The sequence below is a fragment of the Ambystoma mexicanum genome, chromosome 6q, assembly GCF_040938575.1.
Source record: "Ambystoma mexicanum isolate Mex_15411 chromosome 6q, UKY_AmexF1_1, whole genome shotgun sequence".
Taxonomy (NCBI): Eukaryota; Metazoa; Chordata; class Amphibia; order Caudata; family Ambystomatidae; genus Ambystoma; species Ambystoma mexicanum.
Window position 1 is genome coordinate 59,942,616 of NC_090937.1, and position 18,961 is coordinate 59,961,576.

An 18,961-nucleotide genomic window follows, 5' to 3' on the forward strand; every position below is an offset into this window, starting at 1 on the left:
AGGACCATGGCTACCGCCGAACTCGTAATGAGGCCCATAGTGATGAACAAAGGCGATATTCACCTGTTTTACTCTTTACTTTTCCAGTACTTGGTGGAAACGATTACAAATAATGAAAAATACAATTGTGTGTTTAAAATGTAATTTTGTAAGAAACAAAATCTCCTATTACTTACTTCAGTATTCTGTAGGGGGGGGGGGTCTATCTTTTACAGCAAAATGAAGGGACCACAAGCAGGGGTGAACTGTCCTATAGGGAACTCTGGAGTTTCCCAGTAGGCCTCTGCATCCGGGCCTCTTTTGTGTGATAACCTTTTTTATTTTCATAGGAAAAGGGTTGGGCTTGCTGAAAATGTGTCAAATTATTTCCAGGGCCTCTTTTGGCTCCCAGTCCACCCCTGACTACAAGCACCTCCTCTGGGGCCTGCTGGCAGTAGCCACAGTGTTCGCAAGGAGGAGAAGGCATCATCCTCAATTCTCCCCAGCCTGGCCAAGAAAGGCATGCTGAGGGCTGGTGGGAGTAGGTGGGAGTGAAGGTAAATGGGAATGGTGGTTAGGGGAACTGAAGGAAGGTGACTGGGGGGGTGAAAGATGAAGGAGGATCAGATATAATAGAAAGGGTAGAACAGATGGGAAGGGAAGCTAGGTAGATTGATGTTGCAACACTAATTTCCTTGCTTCTCTTTTGCTCTGTACTGTTTTTTGTAGAGGGGTGCAAATGTATTTTTCCAGATCTGGAAAGACATTTTTTGCTGGATCATGGATCTGGAAAATCTGGTTCCATGCCAGCACTTTGCGTAGGGTTCTTCTAGACCCACACCCAATGGAATTTGGGCCCCCTTGATCACAAACCTGTCCCACGCAGATGAAAATTCTTAACCCTCCATGACCCCAATGGTTTCCAAGTACCATCACCACGATATTGCACAACTGTCTATATTAATACATTGTTAATTTAAAGGCACCAACAGCAAACAGGGGTGGGTGATCGGGAACCAAGGGTTCACAGTCCTTTTATCATTTAGATCTGGTAAGTGTGAGGGGGAAGGAATGATAAGTGCAATACAAGAGGGCAAGTTTCAAAGGTCCAACAGCCTTGGTCGTTCAGATCTTGTAAGTGCACAAGGGTTGGGAGGAACATTGGTAAAGTGCAAGATTTTGAGAACGTCCAACACGCCCATCAAGTAAAATTGTCCAGAGGCAGTAGCAGCGGCATCACAATCAGATCGAGGGGGGGCATTGGGAGGCCTGAAAATGTTAGGAGAGGGAGGCAGCCAAATTTTATGCAGTTGAGAATAGGCAAGGAGAGAGCAAGTGGGGGGGGGGTTATAGTGAGGTACACCGCTGTCAGCGATGAGGGATCCAATACACGTAACAAGGATTGTGGTCCATCTACAAGAGCAGGTTCAAAGCAGCAGAGAACCAATTCCAATCAGAAGACAAATGCTAGAACCTTAAGATTAAGGAGGAATGTGAAGAATCATGCGGATCCCTCACTTAGACCCTGCCTAAAGTTTCCTCCTAGCTGGCCAGGGGAGGGCAGACGCTCCCTGTTCCCAACCCTGGGGGTGGTGTACTGCGGGAGGATCACATGGGTGGAGACAGGGCCCAAGGTAGTGAGCAGATTCCATGGGATGAGGCACAGTATTTCTCCTCTGAAAGGGATACTCTTATCAGAAGAGGCTATGACTTATTGTCATTTTGATATCTCTCAACCTCCTGGTAAAACTGAGATGGTAAATCCTAAGGTTGTAACCCTGCAACCTATTATAACAAAATAACAAATCTTTTGTATTCCTAAAACAAATGCCCTCCTCAATACCAAAGGTACACTACAAGGAATGGTGGAAATGTTGCCTTCTCTATACCTTCTTCCTCTAATAACGGTAAAGTCTCAAGACCCTCTGTTAAAATTGTATTTATTTATTTCTTTGTTTATTTATTTATTGGGCATTTGTAAGGTGCTTATACATCAAGCAAACTGTGTTTCAAAGCACCCACAGGGCAGAGAGGGGAGGAAACATGGGGAAACAGTAAGACAATGCAATATGCAAAATACAAAACAGAGCGGTCCTACTAGGCCTTGTGAACATTTGGATCGTGCAAGTGCAGACAGAGAGAGAAAGGAAAGGGGAATGGGGTAAGTGCTAGAAAATATACAGAAGGTGAAGTGCCAGGGAGACAGTTGCAAGGCAACAGGTAAGTGCAAGAGCTGGTCGTGGAGGCAACAGTTAAGTGCCTGGCAGTGACCACTACAATAAGTGCAGGCATGTGAGGCAGCACAGGCCAAGTGGTGTCCAAAGGCAAGTGCAGGGGGAGGGCGGATGCTGCGGGCGATCGGACAGAAGGCCAGTACACATAAGGGCCCAGGCCACTAATCATAGCTACTGTGGGGATTAGCACGGGAGGAAGAGGGGGAAGGAGGAGGAGAAGAGGAAAGTTTTGAGGTGTTTGCGGAACTTGAGGAGGTCCGGCTCAATGCAGAGAGAGGGGGGGGGGGTGTTCCAGAGGAGGGAGCCAACTGAGGTAAGGGAACGTCCAACTGCTCTCTGCTTAGAGAAGCGCTTGACAAGCAGAGAGTTGGAGCCAAGGATCGGAGGGATCTGGAAGGAGAGTATTTGGTGAGAGCAAGTTGCAGATAGTGTAGTGCCTGCCCCAGATAGCCTTATGGATGATGCAGAGGGATTTAAATGTGATCCTTGAAGCAATCGGGAGCCAGTAGAGAGATTTTAAGGTTGGAGAGATACGGTCCCTGGGTTTAAGGCCAAAGATAAGTCTCTGAGCCCTATTCTGGATTAGCTGAAGTGGGCGGATACAGGAGAAAGGTAGATTGAGGAAGAGGCTGTTGCAGTAGTCCCACTTGGAGTGAGACTACCAGAGCTCTGGAGACATTGAGTTTCTGGGGGAAGGTGAGGAGGTAGAGTTGGAAATGGGCCTTCTTGGCAAGGTCCAAGATGTGAGGAATGAAAGAGAGAGAGGAGTCGAAGAAAACTCCCAGGTTTCTGGACTCAGAGGAAGGAGAGACAGGTGAGACAATCAAGGAAGGGCAGAGTGAAGGGTGAAAAGAGGGAACAGGAGTCTCGATAGGAAGAATCTCAGTCTTGCTGGTATTGAGACAGAGGTCGTTGGAGGTACACCAAAACTGGATGGCAGATAGGCAGTCAGGAATGACAGAGGAAGTCAGAAGAGATGCAGAAGGTAGTTTGAAGAAAAGATGGGTGTTGTCTGCATAACACTGGAAGTGAGGTGAAAGGTGGTGATAAGGTGAGCAAGAGGAGCGAGATAGATGTTAAAGAGCCAGTGCGAAAGGATAGAGCCCTGGGGAATGCCACATCTGGAGATACAAGGGGGCAAGGAGAAAGAATCTAGGATAACCTGGGAGGGACGGTCAGTGTGGAAGGAGGCCATCCAGTGCCCGCTCCAAGGGTATCATGGTGCCATTGTGTGAAGATGGAGTGGGTAACTGTGTCAAAAGCAGAAGAGAGATCAAGTAGAATGAGAACAGCAGGTGAGCTGGAGTCAACAGATGCAAGTAATACTTCACAGGTGTTCAGGAGTGCGGTTTCTGTGCCTCTAGATGCTCAGAATCCAGACTGATGGTCATGCAGGCAACCAACAAGCTAAGTATGCTGGTTCAGTTCGGGGAAGATCAACTTCTCCAGAAGGTTCCCAAGTGAGTGAGAGAAATGGGGCGGTAGTTAGCAGGACATGAGGGGTCGGCAGAAGGTTTTTACAGGAGGGGGTGCACAAGAGAGTGCTTGAAGGAAGAGGGGAAAGACCCAGTGGTAAGAGTGTGATTGCAGAAGTCCACAAGTGCATGGGCAAGGGAGCCAATATTGTTCTTAATGGTTCTGGAAGAACAGGGGGAGACCTGTTTGGAAGAGACCTTCAAAGAGTGGACCTCTCTAGTGACCTTGTCCGGTGAGATAGGAGAAAAGGGGGAGAGGGTAGATGAGGAAGAGACCTTCAAAGAGTGGACCACTCTAGTGACCTTGTCCGGTGAGATAGGAGAAAAGGGGGAGAGGGTAGATGAGGGAGGAGGAGAGGCCAAAGTTGGTAGGGGGTGGAGGGAGGCAAGGAACAGAGAGAACTGAGGATGTCAGTGAGTTTTAGCAGTGAAGCGGGTGGCTAGTGCAGTGCAGAGGGCCTGGGAACGAAGAGGAAGTGTAGAGACTGCAGATGGATTGGCTAGTTCCTTGCAGATTTTAAAGAGTTCTGGCGCATTGTTAGTAGCTCCAGAGATGTGGGCCTGGATATGAGCCCTCTTCTTGGAGTGAATGGAAAGACAATATTGTCTTTGGAGAAGGCAACAGGGCAGTTTATCAGAGGATGAGCTCAAGGTCTGCCACTTTCGTTCAGCAGCTCTGCCCTTGCGTTTCAGGGCTGCTAGATCACAGTCATACAAAGGGTTATGCTTGGAGGCAGGTTTCAAGCGGATCCTCATGACAGGGGCAAGCATATTGAAAGTGTGAGTGATAGCTAGATTGTTGAGAGCAGAGTCAGTAATTTAGTCAGAGGTTGGAGGGGGGTGAAAGTGGAAGCACAACCAGCAACTGACACTTGTTTCATTGGATGGATGTCTGAGCTGGGGAGGTTTGGACAGAGGGCCGAGAGGTCCCAGGTGGGCAGAAAGGAGAGTATGGTCAGACCAGGATAGCAGGGTGGAGACTGGGTTAGAGAGTAAGAGGTCAGAATGGATGAAGGCATCGAGAGTGTGTCCAGCCAAGTGGGTAGGGCCAGAGGGGAGAATAGTGAGGGCAGAGAGGTGCAGAGGTCATGGAAGAGAGTGTAGGCCATGACTGAAGAGTCGCAGTGGATGTCGAAGTCACCCAGAAGGAGGAGATTGGAGGTGGGGGTCAGGAGAGAGGAGGAAAAATCGGCCATTCTGAAACAAAAGAGATAGGGCCCGGGGGCCTGTAGATAGTAGCAATGGTCAATGAGGAAGTGGGAGAAATGCCAAGCTTGCAGATGAGGCTTTCAGCTGAGCTATAGGGCTGGGTGGGTATGAGGGAAGAAGGGACCCAGCAAGGGAAGTTCAACGCTAAACCACCCCCAGTGTGGTGGGGATGAGGCTTTGAGATGATCTTGTAGCCATCAGGGAGAAGGGAGTCAAAAGCAGTGACTGAGCTGGCATTGAACCACATCTCGGTGAGAGCGAGGACGTCAAGATCAAAGTCTTCAAGGAGGAGGCAGATGTCATGTTGGAAGAGTGTTTGATAGCAGAACGAGCATTAAATGTGGCTAAGTGAAGCCGTTCACCACACTTAAAGGTTTTCCAAGGAGCAGTGCAGGGGGGTGGTACCCCCGTCAGATGTGCTGAAGGAGGTGCTGAGGGAGAGGAGGGAGAGGAGGGAAGATTTGTAGGAGCAGGAAGGAAGTTGTTGAGATATGGCAGGCGCCGGTCAAAGAGAAGGAGGTTGGGTTGAGAACCCTGGGCCATGATAGTGCCATTTTGATAGACATTAATAATGCATTAATAGTGCACCAGCCAAGAGAACTTCCCATCTAGTGCCACCATTAATGGGTGAGAAAGAGAAAGGGGAGAGTGTGGAATCATACGTCTGGAGAGGGGACAGAATAGAGGATGTCAGTGACAATTTGTCTGGAATTGGCACTGACATAGGGGTCATGCAATAGGTAATCCAGGATTACAAGTGATGAGCTCTTTTTAGAACTTTTTCCTTCCAGACATAGTGAGAGAGGGTGGATATGTGATACCATAGCAGTTAGAGTAGATAGGAGAGATGGAGAGCCATAGAGGAATATATAGAGGGGAGAGGTACATGAGTAGAAACTGCACAGGCAAGAGAGGTCACCAGGTGGCCTTGAGCCGGGGGCAGTCGGTAGTTAAAAAGCACACCTACATTTAACTTTGCACAGATGCACTAAAATAGCACAAAAGTGGAGGTTACAACAATTTAACAAACACACACAGATTTCACTTTGCACAGTAGCACTAAAATAGCACAAAAGCAGAGGTTGCAACAATTTAAGCACACCTAGATTTGACTTTGCACATAAGCACTAAAATAGAACAAAAGTGGAGGTTGCAACAATTTAAAAAGCACACCTAGATTTGACTTTGCACAAATGCATTCTGAGAATACACTTTACAAGACATATTTGTTTGTTTGTTTATTTATTTAGTATAGCGCGCAAAACCCAGAGGTAACAGGGCGCAACAGAGGTCAGGAAGATAGGATTACATAAAAACTTGGTTACAGAATAAGATAGGCATGAGAAAAAGAGCATTACATTTACAGTTACATTGTGTGGGATGTGCATATATACATATAATTGAGCGAAAGCTTACAAATTTACATAATTAGTGCTGTGCATAGGGGCAGTTCGGTTGCATTTACATATTTACATATTTAAGGCTGTGCATGGTAGTCAGGTTATAGCACTGGCATGATCAGATTAGATGGCAGGGTTAGTCGTGAGGATCATTGGCCCGCAGCCAAGTGAGGGTGTTTCGCCTGAAGCTATAGTAGGATTGGTCTGTCCTAATGTAGAGTGGGAGGGCGTTCCAGTGTTGGGCTGCCAAGACAGGGAAGCTGCTGCCGCCGGTTTTCTTTTGTCTGAAATTGGGTACCTGCAGGCAGTAGGAATTAATCGATCTGGTGGGGCGGGTGGACGTTTTTTTCTTTATTCTGGATGCGAGATAGGGGGGGGCTGCGTTGTTTAAACATTTGTAGGTGAGTGATGCCGTTTTGAGGGAGATGCGGTCGTGGATTTTAAGCCATTTGTGTTCTCTCCTTTTGTTGGAGATGTGTTCCTTGGAGGGTAGGTTGAGGGCTGTTCTGAGAGCGTTGTTTTGTAGTGTCTGTAGTTTGTTGGTTATGCATTTGTTGGCTCCTAGGTACATGGCGTTGCAATAGTCCAGTCTGGATAGTATTAGGGCGTTGGCTATGATGATGCAGCTAGCTTGGGTGAGGAAGGCTCTACTTGCCCTAATTAGCTTGCATGTGTAGGCGGTGGAGGATGCTAGTGAGTTAACTTGTTTTTTTAGTGACATGGTTGCATCAAGGTGAAAGCCTAGTGTTTTCACTGTTTTGGCCACTGTGATGGTGTTGCCATCAATGTTGAAGGCCTTATAGTTGGAACTGAGTTTTTTGAGATTGGTATTGGATCCGAGGAGCAGGATTTCGGTTTTCTCATCATTTAGACATAGACCGTGTGTGGCCATCCATGCCTGAATGATGAGATATATTTTGTTTACCAAGGCCGTATCTGAAGCGTAGTTGCCTGAAAGGGGTATGAGGATCTGGGTGTCATCTGCATAATTGGTATATGAGACACCCAGTCTGTCCAACTTGTCAAATAGGGGCTTGGTAAAGATGTTGTAGAGGGTGGGAGAGACGCAGGAGCCTTGGGGCACCCCACAGGTTATTTTAATGGGGTCTGCTGAGGCTAGGGTGGAGAAGACCCTCATAGTTCGGTTGTCCAAGAATGATTGGATCCAGGCTATGGCCTCTTTCGAGAAGTGGGCTGCTGAGGCCAGGTGTTCGCACAGGACTGCGTGATCTACCAGGTCAAATGCTGCCGACAGATCGAGGAGTAGTAACATGGCAGTGTTCCCTTTGTCGTTAATCTCATTGATCTGGGTTTTAAGATCGATTAAGGCTGTTTCGGTGCCGTGCTTCGGTCTGAAGCCTGATTGGTGGGTGCCTAGTAGTTTGTGAGTTTCAAGATATTGCTGAATCTGCAGGTATGCTACTCTATCTATTATCTTTAACAGGAATGGCACCGTGGTGATGGGCCTGTAATTGGTGGGAATAGCGGGGTCTAGGGTTTGCTTCTTGAGGAGAGGCAGGACCCAAGATTCTTTGAGGTTACTTGGTATGGTGTTGGAGGAGAAGGATGCGTTGATCAGCTTGGTTATAAAGGGGGCTAGATCCCTAGCAGCATCCTTGATTATCTGGGGAGGGCAGTTGTCGCCTTTGCAGTTAGATGGTTTAAGTGAGGCTATAGCTTTTTCTGTTTCTGGGATAGATATTTTGGTAAATCTGAAGAGATTCTGGCCTGGACGGTTGGCTGTTTTGTCGTGGTTGCTGGGAGATGCTTCATTGGTGGTGAGAGAGTCTTTTTTCAGAGCGATTTTGGTTTGGAGAGTTTTGATTTTATTAGTTAGGGCGTTTTGGACGCTGGTGCACCATACTTTATCTTTAATTATATTGTCTGGTGGGGGTATAGGGGATTCTAGTTCCCTTAGTATAGCAAATAGTTCTCTGGTGTTGGAGCTCGATTTTTCGATTCTTTCATTGAATAGTTTCTTTTTGGTGAGTAGAATTTCTTTTTTGTAGTTGTTTGCATAAAGTTTGAGTTGTGATTTGTTCTCTTCTGTAGGGGAGTTGCGCCATTGGCTTTCAAGTTTTCTTTTGTGCAGTCTAAGTTCTTTCAGATGTGGGGTGAACCAGGTGTTCAGGTGGGCTTGCTGTTTGCTTTTTTGCAGTTTTAGAGGGGCAATGATGTCTAGTCCTTTTTTTAATGGTATTGTTATAGTTTTCTACTAGGCGTTCTGGTTTTAGATTATCGGGGAGAGCATTGAGGGTTGGCAGTAGTAGTGGTAGGAGGTTGTCAGGGGTTATGTTTTTTTTTGCTCTAGTGGGTAGTGGTGGTGCCATGATTTTTCTTTTGTTGACTTCTTTATTGAGAGATAAGGTGAAGTCAATGAGGTGATGGTCTGTCCAGTGCTGGGGAGTGGTTTTGGTAATGACGGTGTCGCAGTTTAGAGTGGCGATCCAGTCCAAGGTCCTACCTTTATTATGGGTGGGTGTGAGCACTCTTTGGATTAGGCCGTGTTCATCTAGCATGTTGGCTATAGCTTGTGCTGATTTGTCGTCAGGGTCGTTTAGTCCTAGATTCAAGTCGCCTAGCAATAATATTTGGGTGGTGTCTTTTATGTTGTTGGCTAGGAGGCTGGATAGGTCTGCTTCGAGTGAGCCAATGGGGCCGGGTGGCCTATATATTAGAAGGATGGTTAAGGTGCGACAGTTGGAGATGGGTAGTTTGGCTACTAGGAGTTCGCAGGATTTGAGAGGTGTTTGAGGCAGTGGTCTTAGCTCGAGGTTTGTTTTAGCTATGATGGCTAGGCCGCCTCCTCTGTTGTTGGGCCTGTCCATTCTGATTATTTGGTAATTTTCTGGAATGGCTATTGAGAGTGCTGGGCCTGCTGCTTCGTGCAGCCATGATTCAGTGATAGCTAGGAGGTCGAGGTTGTTTGAGGATAAGGTGTCTGCTATTTCTGTGGCGTGGGCCATTATCGATCTGGCGTTGATCAAAGCTCCGGATATAGTGGTAGTGTTGGGTGTATCCTGGATTGTTATAGGGATGAGTTTGGGTTGGGTGGAGTTGTAGCAGGGTGTGATGTGGCTCGGGTGGATTTTGGTGTGTTGCAGGGTGGGTCTCTTGTTGTGGTAGATGGGCTCGTAGAGACTGGGTAGTCTGGCTCGTAGTCTAGTGTTTCTTTCTAGGGTTGGACAGGGTGCATTTTCTGCAGGGTACATGGTTATGGTGGCAATGAAGATGGTAAGGTGTAATATATGTATGAGGAGATACAGTAGGGTGGCTGTTTGGCTCTTGCTGAGGTACATTGTACGGTTTGGCATGTGTAAATAGACAGGGGGTTTACCTGAGTTCGCAACTCAGGCTAAGAAAGGCATGTGCAAATAGATGCAAGTAGGCAAGTAGTTCACCTAAGAACAGTAATCACATTTAGGCTAGAGATGATATGTGCAAGTAGATGCAAGTAGGCAAGGGGTTCACCTAAGAACAGTAATCACATTTAGGCTAAAAATGGCATGTGCAAGTAGATGCAAGTAGGCAAGGGGTTCACCTAAGAACAGTAATCACATTTAGGCTAAAAATGGCATGTGCAAGTAGATGCAAGTGGGCAAGGGGTTCACCTAAGAACAGTAATCACATTTAGGCTAAAAATGGCATGTGCAAGTAGATGCAAGTAGGCAAGGGGTTCACCTAAGAACAGTAATCACATTTAGGCTAAAAATGGCATGTGCAAGTAGATGCAAGTGGGCAAGGGGTTCACCTAAGAACAGTAATCACATTTAGGCTAAAAATGGCATGTGCAAGTAGATGCAAATAGGCAAGGGGTTCACCTAAGAACAGTAATCACATTTAGGCTAAAAATGGCATGTGCAAGTAGATGCAAGTAGGCAAGGGGTTCACCTAAGAACAGTAATCACATTTAGGCTAAAAATGGCATGTGCAAGTAGATGCAAGTAGGCAAGGGGTTCACCTAAGAACAGTAATCACATCTAGGCTAAAAATGGCATGTGCAAGTAGATGCAAGTAGGCAAGGGGTTCACCTAAGAACAGTAATCACATTTAGGCTAAAAATGGCATGTGCAAGTAGATGCAAGTAGGCAAGGGGTTCACCTAAATTCGGTAATCACATTTGGGCTAGAAATGGCTACAGACATATAGATAACTCTGCAAGTTGGACCAGTTAGTAGAAAAAGACTACCACATGGTCGGGGGGGCGCATGATACCAAGAAGGATCTGTGGTGTTGAGGGCATTGCTGTGTATGAGTAAACATGTATTCGTGTCTACTGTACTTGCTTCTTGAGTACTATAGAATGATAGCTGTTCAGTAAGTGAGAGAGCTCCAATCACACATTAAGAAATGCGTACAATTTGTTTAACGTTAGAAAATCTCAGAATTTGCACAGCTGGTGATTGTTACCGCTTTTGTTGTTAGAAAATCAACAATTACAAATGTAGGTGTATCGCTTCAGTTATTTCTTAGAAGAACTTAGCCGTCTTATGTAGTTAAGCATTACTCACCAAAACAGTTCAGTTAAGCTGATAGGTATCATGGTGCTGTACATGGCCAATGTACCATACATGTTTAGAATCAGTATAATGCGGCTGAGGGCGTCTCCAACTTCTGATAGTGAGAGATCCTGGAGTTGAAAGGGCAGAGATCCTGGCCCCTGGCTCCTACGGCACCCAACAGGCCTTAGAGTGGCCTTGGAGCTGGCCGCCGGCGTGATCTATAATAATTTATTTAATGTTCTCTAACACCATCGACAAGTGTTGACATCAGACACAATGTGGGTTCACATAAAACGTTCTTATTCTGGAGTTGATTAAACTCTAAAGGTTGGACATTGTTGGCGTCTAGCTTGGACACTGTTGGACACAGATACAAGAATGCTTGGTAGGGTTAATTTGGCTACTTTCTCTATAGTGTTGGCTTTAGGATAGAACATTTTATTTTGGAGAGCAAAATATCTTGATGTGTTCATATACGCACCAAATCATGAAATTGAAATAGAAAAGGAATCACCAAGTTAACTTTACAAAGCAGTAGGAGTCCACTTATGGCAGAATCTTTTCTTTTCTGTCTAAGGTTATTTGAACAAATTACACTGATTATTTAAATTGACATTATTTTCTTGGAAAAGAAGGGCAGAAATGAACCTCCTTGCTATACCATTTTGAGGAGCAAAGAGCTCTATTCAGGATTTGTACCTAATGTTAACTGTGGCTTTCATAGGTCAAAAAGCCTGTCAATTCCTGAAAAGTCATGTTATACACCATGCTCATGAACCCAGATATAATTGCTCATGGGGAAATGTGGGGAATTAATAAATAATTGGTTACTGTCAGAGACTTACATGCCCAGTGCAATTAAAGATTCTATGGTACTCTATTTTAAATATGCTTCTCCAAAGTTGAATTCGCAGGATCTGCCCCCTGTAGAGACATTGGGCACGGTATGGTAAACAAGAGAATATATCATACTTGTTTTAGCCAACATGTTTTGGTAAACATTATTATTTTCATTTGAAGTTTGATTTGTTGAATGTGGTTTGGTGCTTTGCTAAATTGCTTTATAGAAGCATCTGTTTCTGCTCGTGAAAGAAAACAATGCAGAAATATATGATTACAGGAGATGTAGTCTACTTGATAAATTAGACACTGTGAAACAAGGCTCTTTACTTGTCCAAATTGTGGGATCCTGGGCAAATCACTTTTTCCTTAACTGCTCAAATAGAGATCAACTTAAAGTGATCCTGTTCAGTTTGCTAACCAATAAACAAATTTTTTTTTTTTTTAATTGATTTAAATTGATAAACAATTTTTACAAAATAGCAATCACTTAGCAAATTCGTTTCTTAACAGTAGCCAAAGGGAGTACTTGTGTGTTTGTTTTTTTTTTCTTCAGTAATCAGAGAGTATCGGTCCTGATGAATAGATGTCCATCAAGGCCCTGGGTCCTCAATCACCCCTACTTCTTTACCACCTTGTCACATGTAATTCTTGGCTCGTAGGCGCGAGCCGTCCGGCGTATGTTGCTATTGCTTTGAACTTGTCCCATCCCTCACCATACCTTCTGCTACATCAAGTCCATGATGCTCCAGATCAATATATCTAAAAAATGTGGTAACTCCAATCACACAACGGGTGTCATCACCGCGCGTCACAATTGTCCACCAATCGTCTTCTGTTAATGTGGTGAATGAATTCAGGATTTTTCCCGGAGCAGCTGCCCTCGCACTGTAGGTCCCTTTGCACCCAATGAGAAGATGTCTGCTTGTTTCTATCTCATTCTCCTTGTTGCAATATCTGCACTTATTCGTCAGTGAAAGGTTTCATGTGAACAGTATCTCATTTGTGTTTAGTTGATTCAAACAAAGCACATAAAGAGCCTACTTAGATTTTTGTCCGGAAACCTTTCCAAATAGCTTCTTACATCATTTCTTTTCATCTGGGTGGTTGGAAAAGTTTTTGTCAACTTATATTCATTTGCCATCTCTCCCGTAAGTATCTAACCAGCCTCAAAATGTTTCTTCATCACTTTATCAGGATTTGTCATCAGTAGTTCAACTGAGGCAAACAAAATTATTTACCTTTAAACGAACTGTCATGACAAACACAAACCCCAATCACCTACCCTGTCTCCACACTGTATCCTTTCCAGGCTTGCTTTAGCATTCTAGACTAGAGGGCCATTTATCTTAAATCTGCCAATGATGGGGCATGGCTGGCCCAGTGGCAAATGTCTGTGCCAGAGTGAACAATCTGACACCTGAACACCTGAATAACCTTCCCTATGATGGTTGTACTTGGCAAAAAAGAAAATGTCAGCACTTGGGAAATTGAGGCTACACTTGGCCTTCAATAACAGATGTTGGGCTACAAAAGCATTACCTTGCATAAGAATACTATGGGCTTCATTAGGAGTTTTCCAGTCTAGAAACAAGGGTGCTGGTAAGTTCATCAGCACCCTTGTTTCCGGATCGGCAAACTCTGAGTATGCCTGCCATTGCTGCTGTGCCCAACAGGTCTGACGCTGCTGGGTGCAGCGGCCATGGTAGGCAGACCAGTTACAGAAGCACCAGCACCGTTGGCAAATCAGCCGGTGCTTCTGTGTCTCCACTCCTATAGGCGTGTGGGAGTTCAACAGCAATCAAATCACTAGAAGTAACAGTGCATAGGTCCGGTATTAGGTGAAATAGCTCCAAGAGCCAATTTCTCTTGAGGAAGGGGCTCTTGGCTGTGAGGGAGAGCTCCACCAACTTAATATATTTGATATTAGTATACCATGCTGAAGCCGACAGTTGGAGTTTCGAACTAGGTGGTTTTTTTTGAGTGCCTCAACTCTAAAAAACCAAGTCTCAGGGGTGTTCACCTCGGTTTCCTGAGCAGAGGAACTTCTTATCGAGTTCCTGGCTGCAGTCCGCTTCGAAATATTTGCTCGAGTGATTTTTTGGGGTAACTTGCCATCTGATCTAGCCAAACTGGACCCTTCATTGGAATGCCCACTCCTAGCAGATCGTGCAGCTTGACCAGGAGGCAAACCACCTGGCACCATCCACTTGTCCAGAGGACCCTGTAACATGACCTTCTCTACTTCCCCGTTACCTAAGTCATTTTCTACCACACAGGAGGCAGTAGGTCTAGCCGGCTCGCCAAGTGAAGTCACCTTAGGAGGCTTTGAGGCATGAGTTTTATTAAGGCAAGCCTAAGATCTAGTTAAGAGCCCCCTGCTCTTACTTATTTTCCTTTTATTGATTTTTGTGTAAAAAGGTCCATACAGGGCGCAGTGTTCATCATGGACTGCTCCACCAGCAGGGCCAAATTGGCATGTTTCACTGATGCAGCCATCACTCTAACTGTGTCCGCAGTGGTACCCACCGATGCATTCAGCTGAGTTGGGTCCAAATGAATTACCCAAGCCTGTGTGGGGATACAAAAGCGTGTTAACCCAACTAACTCCCGGCCAACCTTTACAATATGCTCTCTGTGCTGAGTTAAACCAGCCTCCACCTCTCTCTGTGGCTGTTTAGGTTTGTGTGTCCCTGTACCAGCGGTCTTTGCTTTCTTAGAAGCATTAGAGGTTACATTTAAATTTGCTTCCAAGGCATTCCCAAGTAGCACTCTTATACCCCTTTGTTCCTTTGCTATCTTTGTACATAGATGAAATAGGGAGTCTATTTTTGCCTAGGATTTTTTCCAGATAGAGTCTCTTTACTGCCGTAGAATTTGCCCGATATACAGACTTATATTGGGGACTTTCAAAATCTGTATCACTGTCACTTGTAGAAGAAGATTCTGGTGATGAGATAAGTTCCTCAAGGTCAGGCGTAGCAGAAAGAGCAGTGCCTATTACATTTTCCCTATTTCCATTTGGGACACCCAGTGAATTCTTGCGAAGGCTGAGGCAATGAGTTAGCAAAGAATCAATAGTTACTGGGCTAGAAGGAGAAGGAGGCACGGTTATCTGTGCCGCAGCTAAACCAGCCACAATTTCACACGTGGCTACACAGCCACCACAGGCAATCAAGCAGGACACTTCAGCTCTAAATATGTTGTAATTCTTGGCTGCAAGGAGTCAGATATTAGATAGCCATCTCTTTTCCCCTTCTTAGGGCTGGGGATGACCGCCAAGTCAAGTTTCCCTAGTGTTAAGTTGCGGCCCGCTTACTCTTGCACTGTATGTTACTGCGCAGCCCATAGGGGTGCTGCTTGATCTTTGACATGGGTGTGCCTCTATTGCCTCTATGTTTAAGTGTGCTCATTGGTTCCCCAGCCAAAGCTCGTACCACAAGAGTCGCATTGGTAAAAAGACATCACAACGAGTGCAGTTCTTATGGGGCTACACGTTGCTATGGCATTTTATCACAATACTTTAGCTGCTCATCTCTTCTCCTCCATAGTGAGCTGCAGCGAGCCCTCAAAGGACCATGCATCCTGCACCATCATCAGTGCAGATAAGATGGAATAGGCAGGCAGCGGGGGTTGGGGAAAGGAAATAGTAATGCCTCCTCCCGACTCCTACAAACTACTGCAAACACTGGAGACACACTGCGCGCTCTGCGGTATCAGTGTGATTTTGATGGAAGGGCCGCCTCCTTGAAGTAGCAGCAAGTGAAAGCAGAGTTGCAAGCAGGAATCACAAAGGTTGCACAGAATGACTTGCAGCTCAGCAGCACTCTGAGCTTATATCATGGACAGGCACGCCGCTTATTTCTGTGTTTCCATTTGTGGCTCACCTCGTCTTCCAAAGACCAAAAGACCTTCACTTAGCCTTTCAGTTAGGCGCTTCACGTGCTGTGGCAAATCTGAAGCTTTTAAGCTGCTGCACGAGGAGATCACGATATGGCCATGCCTCCAGGAGTAAACACTAAGAAAACACTTGTCCCAAAAGACCTTCACTTGGCCTTTCACTTAGCCGCTTCGCATAATGTTTTAATTTTGCATGGGAACATTTATCTCCATGTCTTTATTTACAGCTGCAAAATGTACATGCAAAGCCCTTTTGAATCAGCTTCTCTTGAGCACAGCCTTTTTCCAATGGGGCAACTGACAGTGAACAATGTATACTTTCTATTCCTTTCCGCAGTCTGGTTTTACTTCTAACATACTCCTTGTTTCACTTGCAGAAAGACGCACACTCTGCATTCACTAGGCAACTTGGCTGTGTTAAAGTTTGAGGCTGGCTTTTCATTCTGCCGATGTGCCTTTCCATGAGAAGAATGTTATTCGCATTAGAGGCCTAACCTTGCCTTTCTGTTCATTTTGACGAGCTGAAAATATCCCACAAGCCCCCTGCCCGCTCTTGTCCGTTGATTCCCATCTGGGACAGACCAGGGAAGAGTGGAATTTCTAGTTATTTTCCCATTATAGGCAACAGGTGATATTTTGTCTACAATTCCAAAGCTCCTACGCCGAGACGGAAGAAATTTCCGTTCCTTGCTCTGATTCCTCTGAATATTATACAAGTAAACTGTGTTACCTACCTCATACTCCTTCTTCGTGATCTTTAGGTCATAGAATCATTCTTTCAGCGGACGTATCTGAATTACATAAACAATAGCTTGGTGAGGTGCTTCCTTAAATTTTCAATGTACTCGTGAGTGGTGGACGTAATAATCAGTGTCTGCTCCTGAGTTCTATAGAGAAGATGCTGAGGTAACACCATTTTCATCCAATCAGAAGCTCAAATGGAGACATTTAAGTTGTAGAAGATGGTGCAGAACTAATAGCCATCAGGTTATTAAATAAGTGGTTATTAAATGTCCCAACTGGGCCCAAAATCTGCCACAAACTTCTTCATGATATTCACAATTGTCTTGTTGTATCTCTCAACCCCTCTCCTCGAGGCCAGGCAGTAGGCAATGTGGAGTTTTCCTATTACCCCTAGAATCTCCTATATATCCGTCATCACCTCACTGGTAAAAAAACTTCCTCACTCTGACTCCATCCTTTGCGGGAGGACTAAATGAGAGAAGATGTGGTTGATCATTAGAGCAGCAGCTGTCTCCGCCTTACAATTTGCGGAAGGAGGACATTCTACCTATGTTGTAAACAAGCATGTTACAGTCAACATGTACTTGTTTCCTCTAGAGCAGCGCATCACTGGCCCAATGAAATCAGCTTGCAAATCTATCCAAGGCAATGTCATTCCCATTTTTTGTAGGGGAGCTCTGTCTGTACACAAGACACCCCTTTAAATAAATGTCGGGTCCTGGTCCACGTGTGGCCAGTATGCAAGATGTCCAATGTCATATGAAAACCCCTAAGATCGGCAGTCGCCGTTTCATGGGCATGGTTCAACATCAGGCTCTGGAATGAGGTAGGTACCACCCACTGGTGTTATCCAGATGGGGATCTCCATACCACCAAACTGTCTTGGATGTGGGAAATTTTGGAAAACGTAATCAACACCCAGAGATCCCCTTTACCGGTATAATCCGATTCTATTAGATGAAAACTTGCGGGGTGTGTTGATAGAATTTTCAAATAATCGGATTCTCTTTCTGTGCAGTTATCAAATCTGCATCCGGAGTGTCTTTACTCCATTGGGCAGTCGAGAGTTCACTGTTGGCACATGTTTGTGACCAGGTTACAGATGTGACTTGGATTTCACCCAGCAGGGATTCCTTATCTATGAAATTCCTCTGCAGAGCTCCGGTTTTAGCCAGCTGGTCAGCCAGGTCATTCCCAGTCTTATTTGGCCCCTCTATCTTAGAATGACCTCTTATCTTCTTCCAATAGATGGTCATCTCATTAGAGGTCACCAGATCATCAGTCAACTGGATCAGTTTGCCATGCTTTAAGGGTATGTTGTTGGCATACAGCAGGTCTCAATTTTTCAAGTTAATCAGTTCTTCCACAAGCCCATTCCTGACATAATCAGAGTCAGTAATTATGACCAGTTCTTTGAGATGGTGTTGTATTGCAATGAGGATGGCTTGATAAACGGCCATCAACTCTGCCACCTGACTACTTCTCGGTCCTATTTTGTAACCAGAAGAGGGCTCTGAGGTATCATTCACCCGGGCATTCCCAATGCCAGCCACTAGTTCTTTCCCCCCATTACTACCCACATGATAGGAGCACTCATCCACATAAACTGCGGGTATCACCTGGCACGCGTCTTCTTAATAGACCTTATGCACGGAATTTAGATACACCTCCAGATTGTTTTTGGTCTTTGGACTTTTCTTCCGAGCACAGTCATGCAAGTCTGCCAATCCTTGCACTAAAGGACTCTTCTTGTTTGGCCATTTGATCTCCAGAGGAAAGCATTGCATGGACAGAATCCAGGAAGTAATTCTGGAATTACTTACATTCCCTGTCCAGTTTCGGTCACTTTTAGCATTGCAAGGTTGGTGAGAAGTCTCTACGCTGGATAAACGGACAATAGTTTTTCAATGCCCACACCATTGCCAGGAGTGCCTTTTCGCAGTCATTTAATGTTTCCTCCAAAGAGGACAACATTTTTCTCATGTATGAGATAACCTTGGTTACAACACTGCTGTTAGGCAGGTATATCAGAAACCCGTCTTCTAGAACAACTCCTTATTGATGGGGTAAGCTAAAGAAGTAGTTTGGGAAAGGATTCTTTTCAGTTGTTTCACTGCCCCAGATTGTTCTGGACCCCACTGCCATTTGACTCCAGCCTTTAATAAATGGACCATGGATCGAGTGACTTATGCGCAGCCTTCAATGAACGTTCGATTATAATTAGAGCGTCCAAAAAGGCTTTGTCATTCTCTCAGGGTAGTAGGGTATTTTAACTTCAATAAGGCTTCCACCTTCTTCGCCTGAGGGTTGAGACCCTCAGAGGTGATTTTGTGCCCTATGAACAGGTCTTATACCACTGTGCCTTTTAGTTTAGTTTAGTTTATTTATAAAGCACACCAAGCCCTTAGGCAACTGGGCACTGAACTTGAATGTTACAGAAAGTACAGACATGTTATAAGAAGCAATGAGATACAACATTTACAAATATGCATTATGTGAATGTAAAATGGTACAAAATTAGGTATGGTACAGACAAGTTAAAGAAACAATGATATACAACATTTACAAATATACATTATGTGAACGTAAAATGGTACAAATTTAGGTATATACATCAGATTTACAGAGTACAAGATATTTGCAAGGAAGTGTAAGTCAGGACATGGTTAAGCAATCGG